The 18,328-nt window shown below is 44.9% G+C and overlaps 1 protein-coding gene across 1 annotated transcript in view; it reads right to left on the bottom strand.

Moving 5' to 3' along the window:
• LOC140478446 (unconventional myosin-VIIa-like) overlaps nt 1–18,328 on the bottom strand; it is a 531,053-nt gene that overhangs the window by 143,241 nt on the left and 369,484 nt on the right. The gene's annotated exons all lie outside the window — the stretch shown is intronic.

Genomic DNA, 18,328 nt, shown 5'->3' on the forward strand with positions numbered 1-18,328 from the left:
GAGATACAGACAATGTCCCCAGTGATATAGACAGTGTTCGTGCTGATACAGAGAGTGTTCTCAGTGATATAGACAGTGTTCGTGGTGATACAGAGAGTGATCCCAGTGATATAGACAGTGTTCCTGGTGATACAGAGAATGTCCCCAGTGATATAGATAGTTTTATGGTTATACAGCGAGTGTCCCCAGTGATATAGACAGTGTTCGTGGTGATACAGAGAGTGTTCCCAGAGATATAGACAGTGTTCGTGGTGATACAGAGAGTGTTCCCAGTGATATAGACAGTGTTCATGGTAATACAGAGTGTTCCCAGTGATATAGACAGTGTTCGTCGTGACACAGAGAGTGTTCCCAGTGATATAGACAGTGTTCCTGGAGATACAGACAATGTCCCCAGTGATATAGACAGTGTTCGTTGTGAAACAGAGAGTGTTCCCAGTGATATAGACAGTGTTCGTGGTGAAACAGAGAGTGTTCCCAGTGATATAGACAGTGTTCCTGGTGACACCGAGAGTGTTCCCAGTGATATAGACAGTGTTTGTGGTGACACAGAGAGTGTTCCCAGTGATATAGACTGTGTTTGTGGTGATACAGAGAGTGTTCCCAGTGATATAGACTGTGTTTGTCGTGACACAGAGAGTGTTCACAGTGATATAGACAGTGTTCCTGTGATACAGTGATACAGAGAGTGTTCACAGTGATATAGACAATGTTTGTGGTGATACAGAGAGTGTTCCCAGTGATATAGACTGTGTTCGTGGTGATACAGAGAGTGTTCCCAGTGATATAGACTGTGTTCGTGGTTATACAGAGTGTACCCAGTGATACAGACAGTGTTCGTGGTGATACAGAGAGTGTTGCCAGTGATATAGACAGTGTTCCTGGTGACACAGAGAGTGTTCCCAGTGATATAGACATTGTTCGTAGTGATACAGAGAATGTTCCCATTGATATCGACAGTCTTCGTGGCGACACCGAGAGTGTTCCCAGTGAAATAGACAGTGTTTGTGGCGATAGCGAGAGTGTTCCCAGTGATGTAGACAGTGTTCGTGGTGATACAGAGAGTGTTCCAAGTGATATAGACAGTGCTGGTGGTGATACAGAGAGTGTACCCAGTGATACAGACAGTGTTCGTGGTGATACAGAGAGTGTTCCCAGTGATATAGACAGTGTTCCTGGTGATACAGAGAGTGTTGCCAGTTATATGGACAGTGCTTGTGGTGATACAGAGAGTGTTCCCAGTGATATAGACAGTGTTCGTGGTGATACAGAGAGTGTTCCCATTGATATAGACAGTGTTCGTGCTGATACAGGCAGTGTTCCCAGTGATATAGACAATGTTCATGGTGATACAGAGAGTGTTGCCAATGATTTAGACAGTGTTCGTGGTGATACAGCGTTCCCAGTGATATAGACAGTGTTCGTGGTGATACAGAAGAGTGTTCCCAATGATATCGTCAGTGTTCGTGGTGACACAGAGAGTGTTCCCAGTGATATAGACAGTATTCGTTGTGATACAGTGATCCCAGTGATATAGAAAGTGCTTGTGGTGATACAGAGAGTCTCTGCAGTGATACAGACAGTGTTCACAGTGATATTGACGGTGTTTGTGATGACACAGAGTGTCCCCAGTGATATAGACAGTGTTTGTGGTGATACAGAGAGTCTCTGCAGTGATACAGACAGTGTTCGTGGTGATACAGAGAGTGTTCCCAGTGATATAGACAGTGGTCGTGGTGATACAGAAAGTGTTCCTAGTGATATAGACAGTGTTCCTGGTGATACAGAGAGTGTCCCCAGTGATATATTATCAGTGTTCGTGCTGATACAGAGCATTCCCAGTGACACAGACTGTGTTCCTGGTGATACAGAGAGTGTTCACAGTGATATTGACGGTGTTTGTGATGACACAGAGTGTCCCCAGTGATATAGACAGTGTTTGTGGTGATACAGAGAGTCTCTGCAGTGATACAGACAGTGTTCGTGGTGATACAGAGAGTGTTCCCAGTGATATAGACAGTGTGCATGGTGATATAGAGAGAGTCACCAGTGATATAGACAGTGTTTGTGGTGATACAGAGTCTTCCCAGTGATGTAGACAGTGTTCCTGGTGGTACAGAATGTGTTCCCAGTGATATAGACAGTGGTCGTGGTGATACAGAAAGTGTTCCTAGTGATATAGACAGTGTTTGTGGTGATACAGAGAGTCTCTGCAGTGATACAGACAGTGTTCGTGGTGATACAGAATGTGTTCCCAGTGATATAGACAGTGGTCGTGGTGATACAGAAAGTGTTCCTAGTGATATAGACAGTGTTTGTGGTGATACAGAGAGTCTCTGCAGTGATACAGACAGTGTTCGTGGTGAAACAGAATGTGTTCCCAGTGATATAGACAGTGGTCGTGGTGATACAGAAAGTGTTCCTAGTGATATAGACAGTGTTCCTGGTGATACAGAGAGTGTCCCCAGTGATATATTATCAGTGTTCGTGGTGATACAGAGCATTCCCAGTGACACAGACTGTGTTCCTGGTGATACAGAGAGTGTTCACAGTGATATTGACGGTGTTTGTGATGACACAGAGTGTCCCCAGTGATATAGACAGTGTTCGTGGTGATACAGAGAGTGTTCCCAGTGATATAGACAGTGTGCATGGTGATATAGAGAGAGTCACCAGTGATATAGATAGTGTTTGTGTTGATACAGAGAGTGTTCCCTGTGATATAGACAGTGTTCCTGGTGATAATGAGAGTGTTCCCAGTGATATAGACAGTGTTCGTGCTGATACGGAGACTGTTCCCAGTGTTATCGACAGTGTTCTTGGTGACACAGAGAGTGCTCCCAATGATATAGACAGTATTCGTTGTGATACAGTGTTCCCAGTGATATACACAGTGTGCGTGGTGATACAGACAGTGTTCCCAGTCATATAGACAGTGTTCCTGGTGATACACAGAGTGTCCTCAGTGATATTAACAGTGTTCACGGTGATACAGTGTCCCCAGTGATATAGACAGGGTTTGTGGTGATAATGAGAGTGTTCCCAGTGATATAGACAGTGTTCGTGGTGATACAGAGTATCCCCAGTGATATAGACAGTCTTCGTGCTGATACAGAGCACTCCCAGTGACACAGACTGTGTTCCTGGTGATACAGAGCGTGTTCACAGTGATATTGACGGTGTTCGTGATGACACAGAGTGTCCCCAGTGATATAGATAATGTTTGTGGTGATACAGAGAGTCTCCGCAGTGATACAGACAGTGTTCGCGGTGATACAGAGAGTGTTCCCAGTGATATAGACAGTGTGCATGGTGATACAGAGAGTGTCACCAGTGATATAGACAGTGTTTGTGGTGATACACAGAGTGTCACCAGTGATATAGACAGTGTTCCTGGTGATACAGAGAGTGTTGCCAGTTATATGGACAGTGCTTGTGGTGATACTGAGAGTGTTCCCAGTGATATAGACACTGCTTGTGGTGATACAGAGAGTGTTCCCAGTGATATAGACAGAGTTCCTGGTGACACAGACAGTGTTCCCATTGATATAGACAGTGTTCGTGCTGATACAGGCAGTGTTCCCAGTGATATAGACAATGTTCGTGGTGATAATGAGAGTGTTGCCAATGATTTAGACAGTGTTCGTGGTGATACAGTGTTCCCAGTGATATAGACAGTGTTTGAGGTGATACAGAAGAGTGTTCCCAATGATATCGACAGTGTTCGTGGTGAGACAGAGAGTGTTCCCAGTGATATAGACAGTATTCGTTGTGATACAGAAGAGTGTTCCCAAAGATATCGACAGTGTTCGTGGCGACACAGAAAGTGTTCCCAGTGATACAGACAGTGTTCCTGGAGATACAGACAATGTCCCCAGTGATATAGACAGTGTTCGTGGTGATACAGAGAGTGTTCCCAGTGATATAGACGGTGTTCGTGGTGTAACAGAGAGTGTTCCCAGTGATATAGACAGTGTTCCTGGTGACACCGAGAGTGTTCCCAGTGATATAGACAGTGTTTGTGGTGACACAGAGAGTGTTCCCAGTGATATAGACTGTGTTTGTGGTGACAAAGAGAGTGTTCCCAGTGATATAGACTGTGTTTGTCGTGACACAGAGAGTGTTCACAGTGATATAGACAGTGTTCCTGGTGATACAGAGAGTGTTCACAGTGATATAGACAGTGTTTGTGGTGATACAGAGAGTGTTCCCACTGACATAGACAGTGTTCATGGTGATACAGTGTTCCCAGTGATATAGACAGTGTTCGTGGTGATACAGAGAGTGTTCCCAGTGATATAGACAGTGTTTCTGGTGATACAGAGAGTGTTCACAGTGATATAGACAGTGTTCATGGAGAAACAGAGAGTGTTCCCAGTGATATAGACAGTGTTCATGGGAATACAGAGTGTTCCCAGTGATATAGACAGTGATCGTCGTGACACAGAGAGTGTCCCCAGTGATATAGACAGTGTTCGTGGTGAAACAGAGTGTTCCCAGTGATATAGACTGTGTTCGTGGTGAAACAGAGAGTGTTCCCAGTGATATAGACAGTGTTTCTGGTGACACCGAGAGTGTTCCCAGTGATATAGACAGTGTTTGTGGTGACACAGAGAGTGTTCCCAGTGATATAGACTGTGTTCGTGGTGATACAGAGAGTGTACCCAGTGATACAGACAGTGTTCGTGGTGATACAGAGAGTGTTGCCAGTGATATAGACAGTGTTCCTGGTGACACAGAGTGTGTTCCCTGTGATATAGACAGTGTTCGTAGTGATACAGAGAATGTTCCCATTGATATCGACAGTCTTCGTGGTGACACCGAGAGTGTTCCCAGTGAAATAGACAGTGTTTGTGGCGCTAGCGAGAGTGTTCCCAGTGATGTAGACAGTGTTCGTGGTGATACAGAGAGTGTTCCAAGTGATATAGACAGTGTTGGTGGTGATACAGAGAGTGTACCCAGTGATACAGACAGTGTTCGTGGTGAGACACAGAGTGTCACCAGTGATATAGACAGTGTTCCTGGTGACACAGACAGTGTTCCCAGTGATATAGACAGTGTTCGTAGTGATACAGAGAATGTTCCCATTGATATAGACAGTGTTCGTGCTGATACAGGCAGTGTTCCCAGTGATATAGACAATGTTCGTGGTGATACAGAGAGTGTTGCCAATGATTTAGACAGTGTTCGTGGTGATACAGTGTTCCCAGTGATATAGACAGTGTTCGTGGTGATACAGAAGAGTGTTCCCAATGATATCGACAGTGTTCGTGGTGACACAGAGAGTGTTCCCAGTGATATAGACAGTATTCGTTGTGATACAGTGATCCCAGTGATATAGAAAGTGCTTGTGGTGATACAGAGAGTGTTCCCAGTGATACAGACAGTGTTCGTGGTGATACAGAGTATTCCCAGTGATGTAGACAGTGTTCCTGGTGGTACACAGAGTGTCCTCAGTGATATTAACAGTGTTCACGGTGATACAGTGTCCCCAGTGATATAGACAGGGTTTGTGGTGATAATGAGAGTGTTCCCAGTGATATAGACAGTGTTCGTGGTGATGCAGAGTATCCCCAGTGATATAGACAGTGTTTGTGCTGATACAGAGCACTCCCAGTGACACAGACTGTGTTCCTGGTGATACAGAGCGTGTTCACAGTGATATTGACGGTGTTCGTGATGACACAGAGTGTCCCCAGTGATATAGATAATGTTTGTGGTGATACAGAGAGTCTCCGCAGTGGTACAGACAGTGTTCGCGGTGATACAGAGAGTGTTCCCAGTGATATAGACAGTGTGCATGGTGATACAGAGAGTGTCACCAGTGATATAGACAGTGTTTGTGGTGATACAGAGAGTGTTCCCAGTGATATAGACTGTGTTCGTGGTTTTACAGAGAGTGATCCCAGTGATATAGACAGTGGTCGTGGTGATACAGAAAGTGTTCCCAGTGATATAGACAGTGTTCCTGGTGATACAGAGAGTGTCCCCAGTGATATATTATCAGTGTTCGTGGTGATACAGAGCATTCCCAGTGACACAGACTGTGTTCCTGGTGATACAGAGAGTGTTCACAGTGATATTGACGGTGTTTGTGATGACACAGAGTGTCCCCAGTGATATAGACAGTGTTTGTGGTGATACAGAGAGTCTCTGCAGTGATACAGACAGTGTTCACAGTGATATTGACGGTGTTCGTGATGACACAGAGTGTTTCCAGTGATATAGACAGTGTTCCTGGAGATACAGACAATGTCCCCAGTGATATAGACAGTGTTCGTGCTGATACAGAGAGTGTTCGCAGTGATATAGACAGTGTTCGTGGTGATACAGAGAGTGATCCCAGTGATACAGACAGTGTTCCTGGTGATACAGAGAATGTCCCCAGTGATATAGATAGTTTTATGGTTGTACAGCGAGTGTCCCCAGTGATATAGACAGTGTTCGTGGTGATACAGAGAGTGTTCCCAGAGATATAGACAGTGTTCGTGGTGATACAGTGTGTCCCCAGAAATATAGACTGTGTTCGTGGTGATACAGAGAGTGTTCCCAGTGATATAGACAGTGTTCATGGTAATACAGAGTGTTCCCAGTGATATAGACAGTGTTCGTCGTGGCACAGAGAGTGTTCCCAGTGATATAGACAGTGTTCCTGGAGATACAGACAATGTCCCCAGTGATATAGACAGTGTTCGTGGTGATACAGAGAGTGTTCCCAGTGATATAGACAGTGTTCCTGGTGACACCGAGAGTGTTCCCAGTGATATAGACAGTGTTTGTGGTGACAAAGAGAGTGTTCCCAGTGATATAGACTGTGTTTGTCGTGACACAGAGAGTGTTCACAGTGATATAGACAGTGTTCCTGGTGATACAGAGAGTGTTCACAGTGATATAGACAGTGTTTGTGGTGATACAGAGAGTGTTCCCACTGACATAGACAGTGTTCGTGGTGATACAGTGTTCCCAGTGATATAGACAGTGTTCGTGGTGATACAGAGAGTGTTCCCAGTGATATAGACAGTGTTTCTGGTGATAGAGAGAGTGTTCCCAGTGATATAGACAGTGTTCATGGAGAAACAGAGAGTGTTCCCAGTGATATAGACAGTGTTCGTGGTGATACAGAGAGTGTCCCCAGTGATATAGACAGTACTCTTGGTGATACAGTGTTTCCAGTGATAAAGACAGTGTTCGTGGTGATACACAGAGTGTCCCCAGTGATATAGACAATGTTCCGGGTGATTCAGAGAGTGTTCCTAGTGCTATAGACAGTGTTCCTGGTGACACAGGGTGTCCCCAGTGATATAGACAATGTTTGTGGTGATACAGAGATTGTTGCCAATGATTTAGACAGTGTTCGTGGTGATACAGAGAGTCCCTAGTGGTATAGACAGTGTTTGTGGTGATACAGAGAGTGTTCCCAGTGATATAGACATTGTTCTTGGTGATACAGAGAGTATTCCCAGTGATATAGACAGTGTTTGTGGTGATACAGAGTATCCCCAGTGATAAATTATCAGTGTTCGTGGTGATACAGAGCGTTCCCAGTGACACAGACTGTGTTCCTGGTGATACAGAGAGTGTTCACAGTGATATTGACGGTGTTCGTGATGACACAGAGTGTCTCCAGTGGTATAGACAGTGTTTGTGGTGATACAGAGTATCCCCAGTGATATAGACCGTGTTCGTAGTGATACAGAGAATGTTCCCAGTGATATAGACAGTGTTCCTGGTGATACAGAGAGCATTCCCAGTGATATAGACAGTGTTCATGGTGATGCAGAGTGTCACCAGTGATATAGACAGTGGTTGTGGTGATACAGAGAATATTCCCAGTGATATAGACAGTGTACATCGTGGTACAGAGTGTTCCCAGTGATATAGACAGTGTTCGTGGTGACACAGTGAGTGCTCCCAGTGATATAGACTGTATTCGTTGTGATACAGTGTTCCCAGTGTTTTAGACAGTATGCATGGTGATACAGAGTGTTCCCAGTGATATAGACAGTATTTGTGGTGATAGAAAGAGTGTTCCCAGTGATATACACAGTGTACATGGTGATACAGATTGATCCCAATGATATAGACAGGGTTTGTGGTGATACTGAGAGTGTCCCCAGTGATATTGGCAGTGTTCGTGGTGATACAGAGAGTGTTCCTAGCGATATTGATGGCGTTCGTGGTGATACAGAGAGTATCTCCAGTGATATAGACATTGTTTGTGATGAAACAGGGAGTCTCCGCAGTGATATAGACAGTTTTCGTGGTGATACAGAGAGTGTTCCCAGTGATATAGACAGTGTGCATGGTGATACAGAGTTTTCCCAGTGATATAGACAGTGTTCATGGAGACACAGAGAGCATTCCCAGTGATATCGACAGTCTTCGTGGTGACACAGAGAGTGTTCCCAGTGAAATAGACAGTGTTTGTGGCGATAGCGAGAGTGTTCCCAGTGATGTAGACAGTGTTCGTGGTGATACAGAGAGTGTTCCAAGTGATATAGACAGTATTCGTGGTGATACAGAGAGTGTACCCAGTGATACAGACAGTGTTCCTGGTGACACCGAGAGTGTTCCCAGTGATATAGACAGTGTTTGTGGTGACACAGAGAGTGTTCCCAGTGATATAGACTGTGTTTGTGGTGATACAGAGAGTGTTCCCAGTGATATAGACTGTGTTTGTCGTGACACAGAGAGTGTTCACAGTGATATAGACAGTGTTCCTGGTGATACAGAGAGTGTTCACAGTGATATAGACAATGTTTGTGGTGATACAGAGAGTGTTCCCAGTGATATAGACTGTGTTCATGGTGATACAGAGAGTGTACCCAGTGATACAGACAGTGTTCGTGGTGATTCAGATAGTGTTGCCAGTGATATAGACAGTGTTCCTGGTGACACAGAGAGTGTTCCCAGTGATATAGACAGTGTTCGTAGTGATACAGAGAATGTTCCCATTGATATCGACAGTCTTCGTGGTGACACCGAGAGTGTTCCCAGTGAAATAGACAGTGTTTGTGGCGATAGCGAGAGTGTTCCCAGTGATGTAGACAGTGTTCGTGGTGATACAGAGAGTGTTCCAAGTGATATAGACAGTGTTCGTGGTGATACAGAGAGTGTACCCAGTGATACAGACAGTGTTCGTGGTGATACAGAGAGTGTTCCCAGTGATATAGACAGTGTTCCTGGTGATACAGAGAGTGTTGCCAGTTATATGGACAGTGCTTGTGGTGATACAGAGAGTGTTCCCAGTGATATAGACAGTGTTCGTGGTGATACAGAGAGTGTTGCCAGTGATATAGACAGAGTTCCTGGTGACACAGACAGTGTTCCCATTGATATAGACAGTGTTCGTGCTGATACAGGCAGTGTTCCCAGTGATATAGACAATGTTCGTGGTGATACAGAGAGTGTTGCCAATGATTTAGACAGTGTTCGTGGTGATACAGTGTTCCCAGTGATATAGACAGTGTTTGTGGTGATACAGAAGAGTGTTTCCAATGATATCGACAGTGTTCGTGGTGACACAGAGAGTGTTCCCAGTGATATAGACAGTATTCGTTGTGATACAGTGATCCCAGTGATATAGAAAGTGCTTGTGGTGATACAGAGAGTGTTCCCAGTGATATAGACAGTGTTCGTGGTGATACAGAGTATTCCCAGTGATGTAGACAGTGTTCCTGGTGGGACAGAATGTGTTCCCAGTGATATAGACAGTGGTCGTGGTGATACAGAAAGTGTTCCTAGTGATATAGACAGTGTTCCTGGTGATAATGAGAGTGTCCCCAGTGATATAGACAGTGTTCGTGCTGATACGGAGACTGTTCCCAGTGTTTTCAACAGTGTTCTTGGTGACACAGAGAGTGCTCCCAATGATATAGACAGTATTCGTTGTGATACAGTGTTCCCAGTGATATACACAGTGTGCGTGGTGGTACAGACAGTGTTCCCAGTGATATAGACAGTGTTCCTGATGATACACAGAGTGTCCTCAGTGATATTAACAGTGTTCACGGTGATACAGTGTCCCCAGTGATATAGACAGGGGTTGTGGTGATAATGAGAGTGTTCCCAGTGATATAGACAGTGTTCGTGGTGATGCAGAGTATCCCCAGTGATATAGACAGTGTTCGTGCTGATACAGAGCACTCCCAGTGACACAGACTTTGTTCCTGGTGATACAGAGAGTGTTCACAGTGATATTGACGGTGTTTGTGATGACACAGAGTGTCCCCAGTGATATAGACAGTGTTTGTGGTGATACAGAGAGTCTCTGCAGTGATACAGACAGTGTTCACAGTGATATTGACGGTGTTCGTGATGACACAGAGTGTTTCCAGTGATATAGACAGTGTTCCTGGAGATACAGACAATGTCCCCAGTGATATAGACAGTGTTCGTGCTGATACAGAGAGTGTTCTCAGTGATATAGACAGTGTTCGTGGTGATACAGAGAGTGATTCCAGTGATATAGACAGTGTTCCTGGTGATACAGAGAATGTCCCCAGTGATATAGATAGTTTTATGGTTATACAGCGAGTGTCCCAAGTGATATAGACAGTGTTCGTGGTGATACAGAGAGTGTTCCCAGAGATATAGACAGTGTTCGTGGTGATACAGTGTGTCCCCAGAAATATTGACTGTGTTCGTGGTGATACAGAGAGTGTTCCCAGTGATATAGACAGTGTTCATGGTAATACAGAGTGTTCCCAGTGATATAGACAGTGTTCGTCGTGACACAGAGAGTGTTCCCAGTGATATAGACAGTGTTCCTGGAGATACAGACAATGTCCCCAGTGATATAGACAGTGTTCGTGGTGATACAGAGAGTGTTCCCAGTGATATAGACAGTGTTCGTGGTGAAACAGAGAGTGTTCCCAGTGATATAGACAGTGTTCCTGGTGACACCGAGAGTGTTCCCAGTGATATAGACAGTGTTTGTGGTGACACAGAGAGTGTTCCCAGTGATATAGACTGTGTTTGTGGTGACACAGAGAGTGTTCACAGTGATATAGACAGTGTTCCTGGTGATACAGAGAGTGTTCACTGTGATATAGACAATGTTTGTGGTGATACAGAGAGTGTTCCCAGTGATATAGACTGTGTTCGTGGTGATACAGAGAGTGTACCCAGTGATACAGACAGTGTTCGTGGTGATACAGAGAGTGTTGCCAGTGATATAGACAGTGTTCCTGGTGACACAGAGAGTGTTCTCAGTGATATAGACAGTGTTCCTGGTGATGCAGAGTATCCCCAGTGATATAGACAGTGTTCGTGCTGATACAGAGCACTCCCAGTGACACAGACTTTGTTCCTGGTGATACAGAGAGTGTTCACAGTGATATTGACGGTGTTTGTGATGACACAGAGTGTCCCCAGTGATATAGACAGTGTTTGTGGTGATACAGAGAGTCTCTGCAGTGATACAGACAGTGTTTGCAGTGATATTGACGGTGTTCGTGATGACACAGAGTGTTTCCAGTGATATAGACAGTGTTCCTGGAGATACAGACAATGTCCCCAGTGATATAGACAGTGTTCGTGCTGATACAGAGAGTGTTCTCAGTGATATAGACAGTGTTCGTGGTGATACAGAGAGTGATCCCAGTGATATAGACAGTGTTCCTGGTGATACAGAGAATGTCCCCAGTGATATAGATAGTTTTATGGTTATACAGCGAGTGTCCCCAGTGATATAGACAGTGTTTGTGGTGACACAGAGAGTGTTCCCAGTGATATAGACTGTGTTTGTGGTGATACAGAGAGTGTTCCCAGTGATATAGACTGTGTTTGTCGTGACACAGAGAGTGTTCCCAGAGATATAGACAGTGTTCGTGGTGATACAGTGTGTCCCCAGAAATATTGACTGTGTTCGTGGTGATACAGAGAGTGTTCCCAGTGATATAGACAGTGTTCATGGTGACACCGAGAGTGTTCCCAGTGATATAGACAGTGTTCGTCGTGACACAGAGAGTGTTCCCAGTGATATAGACAGTGTTCCTGGAGATACAGACAATGTCCCCAGTGATATAGACAGTGTTCGTGGTGATACAGAGAGTGTTCCCAGTGATATAGACAGTGTTCGTGGTGAAACAGAGAGTGTTCCCAGTGATATAGACAGTGTTCCTGGTGACACCGAGAGTGTTCCCAGTGATATAGACAGTGTTTGTGGTGATACAGAGAGTATTCCCAGTGATATAGACAGTGTTTGTGGTGATACAGAGTATCCCCAGTGATATATTATCAGTGTTCGTGGTGATACAGAGCGTTCCCAGTGACACAGACTGTTTTCACAGTGATACAGAGAGTGTTCACAGTGATATTGACGGTGTTCGTGATGACACAGAGTGTCTCCAGTGGTATAGACAGTGTTTGTGGTGATACAGAGTATCCCCAGTGATATAGACCGTGTTTGTAGTGATACAGAGAATGTTCCCAGTGATATAGACAGTGTTCCTGGTGATACAGAGAGCATTCCCAGTGATATAGACAGTGTTCATGGTGATGCAGAGTGTCACCAGTGATATAGACAGTGGTTGTGGTGATACAGAGAATATTCCCAGTGATATAGACAGTGTACATCGTGGTACAGAGTGTTCCCAGTGATATAGACAGTGTTCGTGGTGACACAGTGAGTGCTCCCAGTGATATAGACTGTATTCGTTGTGATACAGTGTTCCCAGTGTTTTAGACAGTATGCATGGTGATACAGAGTGTTCCCAGTGATATAGACAGTATTTGTGGTGATACAAAGAGTGTTCCCAGTGATATACACAGTGTACATGGTGATACAGATTGATCCCAATGATATAGACAGGGTTTGTGGTGATACTGAGAGTGTCCCCAGTGATATAGGCAGTGTTCGTGGTGATACAGAGAGTGTTCCTAGCGATATTGATGGTGTTCGTGGTGATACAGAGAGTATCTCCAGTGATATAGACATTGTTTGTGATGAAACAGGGAGTCTCCGCAGTGATATAGACAGTTTTCGTGGTGATACAGAGAGTGTTCCCAGTGATATAGACAGTGTGCATGGTGATACAGAGTTTTCCCAGTGATATAGACAGTGTTCATGGAGACACAGAGAGTGTTCCCAGTGATATCGACAGTCTTCGTGGTGACACCGAGAGTGTTCCCAGTGAAATAGACAGTGTTTGTGGCGATAGCGAGAGTGTTCCCAGTGATGTAGACAGTGTTTGTGGTGATACAGAGAGTGTTCCAAGTGATATAGACAGTATTTGTGGTGATACAGAGAGTGTACCCAGTGATACAGACAGTGTTCGTGGTGATACAGAGAGTGTTCCCAGTGATATAGACAGTGTCCCTGGTGATACAGAGAGTGTTTGTGGTGAGACAGAGAGTGTTCCCAGTGATATAGACAGTGTTCGTGGTGACACAGAGTGTCCCCAGTGATATAGACAGTGTTTTTGGTGATACAGAGAGTCTTCCCAGTGATACAGACTGTGTTTCTGGTGACACAGAGAGTGTTTACAGTGATATTGACAGTGTTCGTGACGGCGCAGAGTGTCCCCAGTGATATAGACAGTGTTTGTGCTGATACAGAGTATCCCCAGTGATATATTATCAGTGTTCGTGGTGATACAGAGCGTTCCCAGTGACACAGACTGTGTTCCTGGTGATACAGAGAGTGTTCACAGTGATATTGACGGTGTTCGTGATGACACAGAGTGTCTCCAGTGGTATAGAAGGTGTTTGTGGTGATACAGAGTATCCCCAGTGATATAGACCGTGTTCGTGCTGATACAGAGCACTCCCAGTGACACAGACTGTGTTCCTGGTGATACAGAGAGTGTTCACAGTGATATTGACGGTGTTCGTGATGACACAGAGTGTCTCCAGTGGTATAGAAGGTGTTTGTGGTGATACAGAGTATCCCCAGTGATATAGACCGTGTTCGTGCTGATACAGAGCTCTCCCAGTGACACAGACTGTGTTCCTGGTGATACAGAGCGTGTTCACAGTGATATTGACGGTGTTCGTGACGGCGCAGAGTGTCCCCAGTGATATAGACAGTGTTTGTGCTGATACAGAGTATCCCCAGTGATATATTATCAGTGTTCGTGGTGATACAGAGCGTTCCCAGTGACACAGACTGTGTTCCTGGTGATACAGAGAGTGTTCACAGTGATATTGACGGTGTTCGTGATGACACAGAGTGTCTCCAGTGGTATAGACGGTGTTTGTGGTGATACAGAGTATCCCCAGTGATATAGACCGTGTTCGTGCTGATACAGAGCACTCCCAGTGACACAGACTGTGTTCCTGGTGATACAGAGCGTGTTCACAGTGATATTGACGGTGTTCGTGATGACACAGAGTGTCCCCAGTGATATAGATAATGTTTGTGGTGATACAGAGAGTCTCCGCAGTGATACAGACAGTGTTCGCGGTGATACAGAGAGTGTCCCCAGTGATATAGACAGTGTTTGTGGTGATACAGAGAGTGTTCCCAGTGATATAGACTGTGTTCGTGGTTTTACAGAGAGTGATCCCAGTGATCTAGACAGTGGTCGTGGTGATACAGAAAGTGTTCCCAGTGATATAGACAGTGTTCCTGGTGATACAGAGAGTGTCCCCAGTGATATATTATCAGTGTTCGTGGTGATACAGAGCATTCCCAGTGACACAGACTTTGTTCCTGGTGATACAGAGAGTGTTCACAGTGATATTGACGGTGTTTGTGATGACACAGAGTGTCCCCAGTGATATAGACAGTGTTTGTGGTGATACAGAGAGTCTCTGCAGTGATACAGACAGTGTTCACAGTGATATTGACGGTGTTCGTGATGACACAGAGTGTTTCCAGTGATATAGACAGTGTTCCTGGAGATACAGACAATGTCCCCAGTGATATAGACAGTGTTCGTGCTGATACAGAGAGTGTTCTCAGTGATATAGACAGTGTTCGTGGTGATACAGAGAGTGATCCCAGTGATATAGACAGTGTTCCTGGTGATACAGAGAATGTCCCCAGTGATATAGATAGTTTTATGGTTATACAGCGAGTGTCCCCAGTGATATAGACAGTGTTTGTGGTGACACAGAGAGTGTTCCCAGTGATATAGACTGTGTTTGTGGTGATACAGAGAGTGTTCCCAGTGATATAGACTGTGTTTGTCGTGACACAGAGAGTGTTCCCAGAGATATAGACAGTGTTCGTGGTGATACAGTGTGTCCCCAGAAATATTGACTGTGTTCGTGGTGATACAGAGAGTGTTCCCAGTGATATAGACAGTGTTCATGGTAATACAGAGTGTTCCCAGTGATATAGACAGTGTTCGTCGTGACACAGAGAGTGTTCCCAGTGATATAGACAGTGTTCCTGGAGATACAGACAATGTCCCCAGTGATATAGACAGTGTTCGTGGTGATACAGAGAGTGTTCCCAGTGATATAGACAGTGTTCGTGGTGAAACAGAGAGTGTTCCCAGTGATATAGACAGTGTTCCTGGTGACACCGAGAGTGTTCCCAGTGATATAGACAGTGTTTGTGGTGACACAGAGAGTGTTCCCAGTGATATAGACTGTGTTTGTGGTGATACAGAGAGTGTTCCCAGTGATATAGACTGTGTTTGTCGTGACACAGAGAGTGTTCACAGTGATATAGACAGTGTTCCTGGTGATACAGAGAGTGTTCACAGTGAGATAGACAATGTTTGTGGTGATACAGAGAGTGTTCCCAGTGATATAGACTGTGTTCGTGGTGATACAGAGAGTGTACCCAGTGATACAGACAGTGTTCGTGGTGATACAGAGAGTGTTGCCAGTGATATAGACAGTGGTCCTGGTGACACAGAGAGTGTTCCCAGTGATATAGACAGTGTTCGTAGTGATACAGAGAATGTTCCCATTGATATCGACAGTCTTCGTGGTGATACAGAGAGTGTTCCAAGTGATATAGACAGTGCTCGTGGTGATACAGAGAGTGTACCCAGTGATACAGACAGTGTTCGTGGTGATACAGAGAGTGTTCCCAGTGATATAGACAGTGTTCCTGGTGATACAGAGAGTGTTGCCAGTTATATGGACAGTGCTTGTGGTGATACAGAGAGTGTTCCCAGTGATATAGACAGTGTTCGTGGTGATACAGAGAGTGTTGCCAGTGATATAGACAGAGTTCCTGGTGACACAGACAGTGTTCCCATTGATATAGACAGTGTTCGTGCTGATACAGGCAGTGTTCCCAGTGATATAGACAATGTTCGTGGTGATACAGAGAGTGTTGCCAATGATTTAGACAGTGTTTGTGGTGATACAGTGTTCCCAGTGATATAGACAGTGTTCGTGGTGATACAGAAGAGTGTTCCCAATGATATCGACAGTGTTCGTGGTGACACAGAGAGTGTTCCCAGTGATATAGACAGTATTCGTTGTGATACAGTGATCCCAGTGATATAGAAAGTGCTTGTGGTGATAGAGAGAGTGTTCCCAGTGATATAGACAGTGTTCGTGGTGATACAGAGTATTCCCAGTGATGTAGACAGTGTTCCTGGTGGTACAGAATGTGTTCCCAGTGATATAGACAGTGGTCGTGGTGATACAGAAAGTGTTCCTAGTGATATAGACAGTGTTCCTGGTGATACAGAGAGTGTCCCCAGTGATATATTATCAGTGTTCGTGGTGATACAGAGCATTCCCAGTGACACAGACTGTGTTCCTGGTGATACAGAGAGTGTTCACAGTGATATTGACGGTGTTCGTGATGACACAGAGTGTCCCCAGTGATATAGACAGTGTTTGTGGTGATACAGAGAGTCTCTGCAGTGATACAGACAGTGATCGTGGTGATACAGAGAGTGTTCCCAGTGATATAGACAGTGTGCATGGTGATATAGAGAGAGTCACCAGTGATATAGACAGTGTTTGTGGTGATACAGAGTATTCCCAGTGATGCAGACAGTGTTCCTGGTGGTACAGAATGTGTTCCCAGTGATATAGACAGTGGTCGTGGTGATACAGAAAGTGTTCCTAGTGATATAGACAGTGTTCCTGGTGATACAGAGAGTGTCCCCAGTGATATATTATCAGTGTTCGTGGTGATACAGAGCATTCCCAGTGACACAGACTGTGTTCCTGGTGATACAGAGAGTGTTCACAGTGATATTGACGGTGTTTGTGATGACACAGAGTGTCCCCAGTGACATAGACAGTGTTTGTGGTGATACAGAGAGTCTCTGCAGTGATACAGACAGTGTTCGTGGTGATACAGAGAGAGTTCCCAGTGATATAGACAGTGTGCATGGTGATATAGAGAGAGTCACCAGTGATATAGACAGTGTTTGTGGTGATACAGAGAGTGTTCCCTGTGATATAGACAGTGTTCGTGCTGATAATGAGAGTGTTCCCAGTGATATAGACAGTGTTTGTGCTGATACGGAGACTGTTCCCAGTGTTATCGACAGTGTTCTTGGTGACACAGAGAGTGCTCCCAATGATATAGACAGTATTCATTGTGATACAGTGTTCCCAGTGATATACACAGTGTGCGTGGTGATACAGACAGTGTTCCCAGTGATATAGACAGTGTTCCTGGTGATACACAGAGTGTCCTCAGTGATATTAACAGTGTTCACGGTGATACAGTGTCCCCAGTGATATAGACAGGGTTTGTGGTGATAATGAGAGTGTTCCCAGTGATATAGACAGTGTTCGTGGTGATGCAGAGTATCCCCAGTGATATAGACAGTGTTTGTGCTGATACAGAGCACTCCCAGTGACACAGACTGTGTTCCTGGTGATACAGAGCGTGTTCACAGTGATATTGACGGTGTTCGTGATGACACAGAGTGTCCCCAGTGATATAGATAATGTTTGTGGTGATACAGAGAGTCTCCGCAGTGATACAGACAGTGTTCGCGGTGATACAGAGAGTGTTCCCAGTGATATAGACAGTGTGCATGGTGATACAGAGAGTGTCACCAGTGATATAGACAGTGTTTGTGGTGATACAGAGAGTGTTCCCAGTGATATAGACTGTGTTCGTGGTTTTACAGAGAGTGATCCCAGTGATATAGACAGTGGTCGTGGTGATACAGAAAATGTTCCCAGTGATATAGACAGTGTTCCTGGTGATACAGAGAGTGTCCCCAGTGATATATTATCAGTGTTCGTGGTGATACAGAGCATTCCCAGTGACACAGACTTTGTTCCTGGTGATACAGAGAGTGTTCACAGTGATATTGACGGTGTTTGTGATGACACAGAGTGTCCCCAGTGATATAGACAGTGTTTGTAGTGATACAGACAGTGTTCGCAGTGATATTGACGGTGTTCGTGATGACACAGAGCGTTTCCAGTGATATAGACAGTG

Source organism: Chiloscyllium punctatum, chromosome 6 (genome assembly GCF_047496795.1).
Source record: "Chiloscyllium punctatum isolate Juve2018m chromosome 6, sChiPun1.3, whole genome shotgun sequence".
NCBI lineage: Eukaryota > Metazoa > Chordata > Chondrichthyes > Orectolobiformes > Hemiscylliidae > Chiloscyllium > Chiloscyllium punctatum.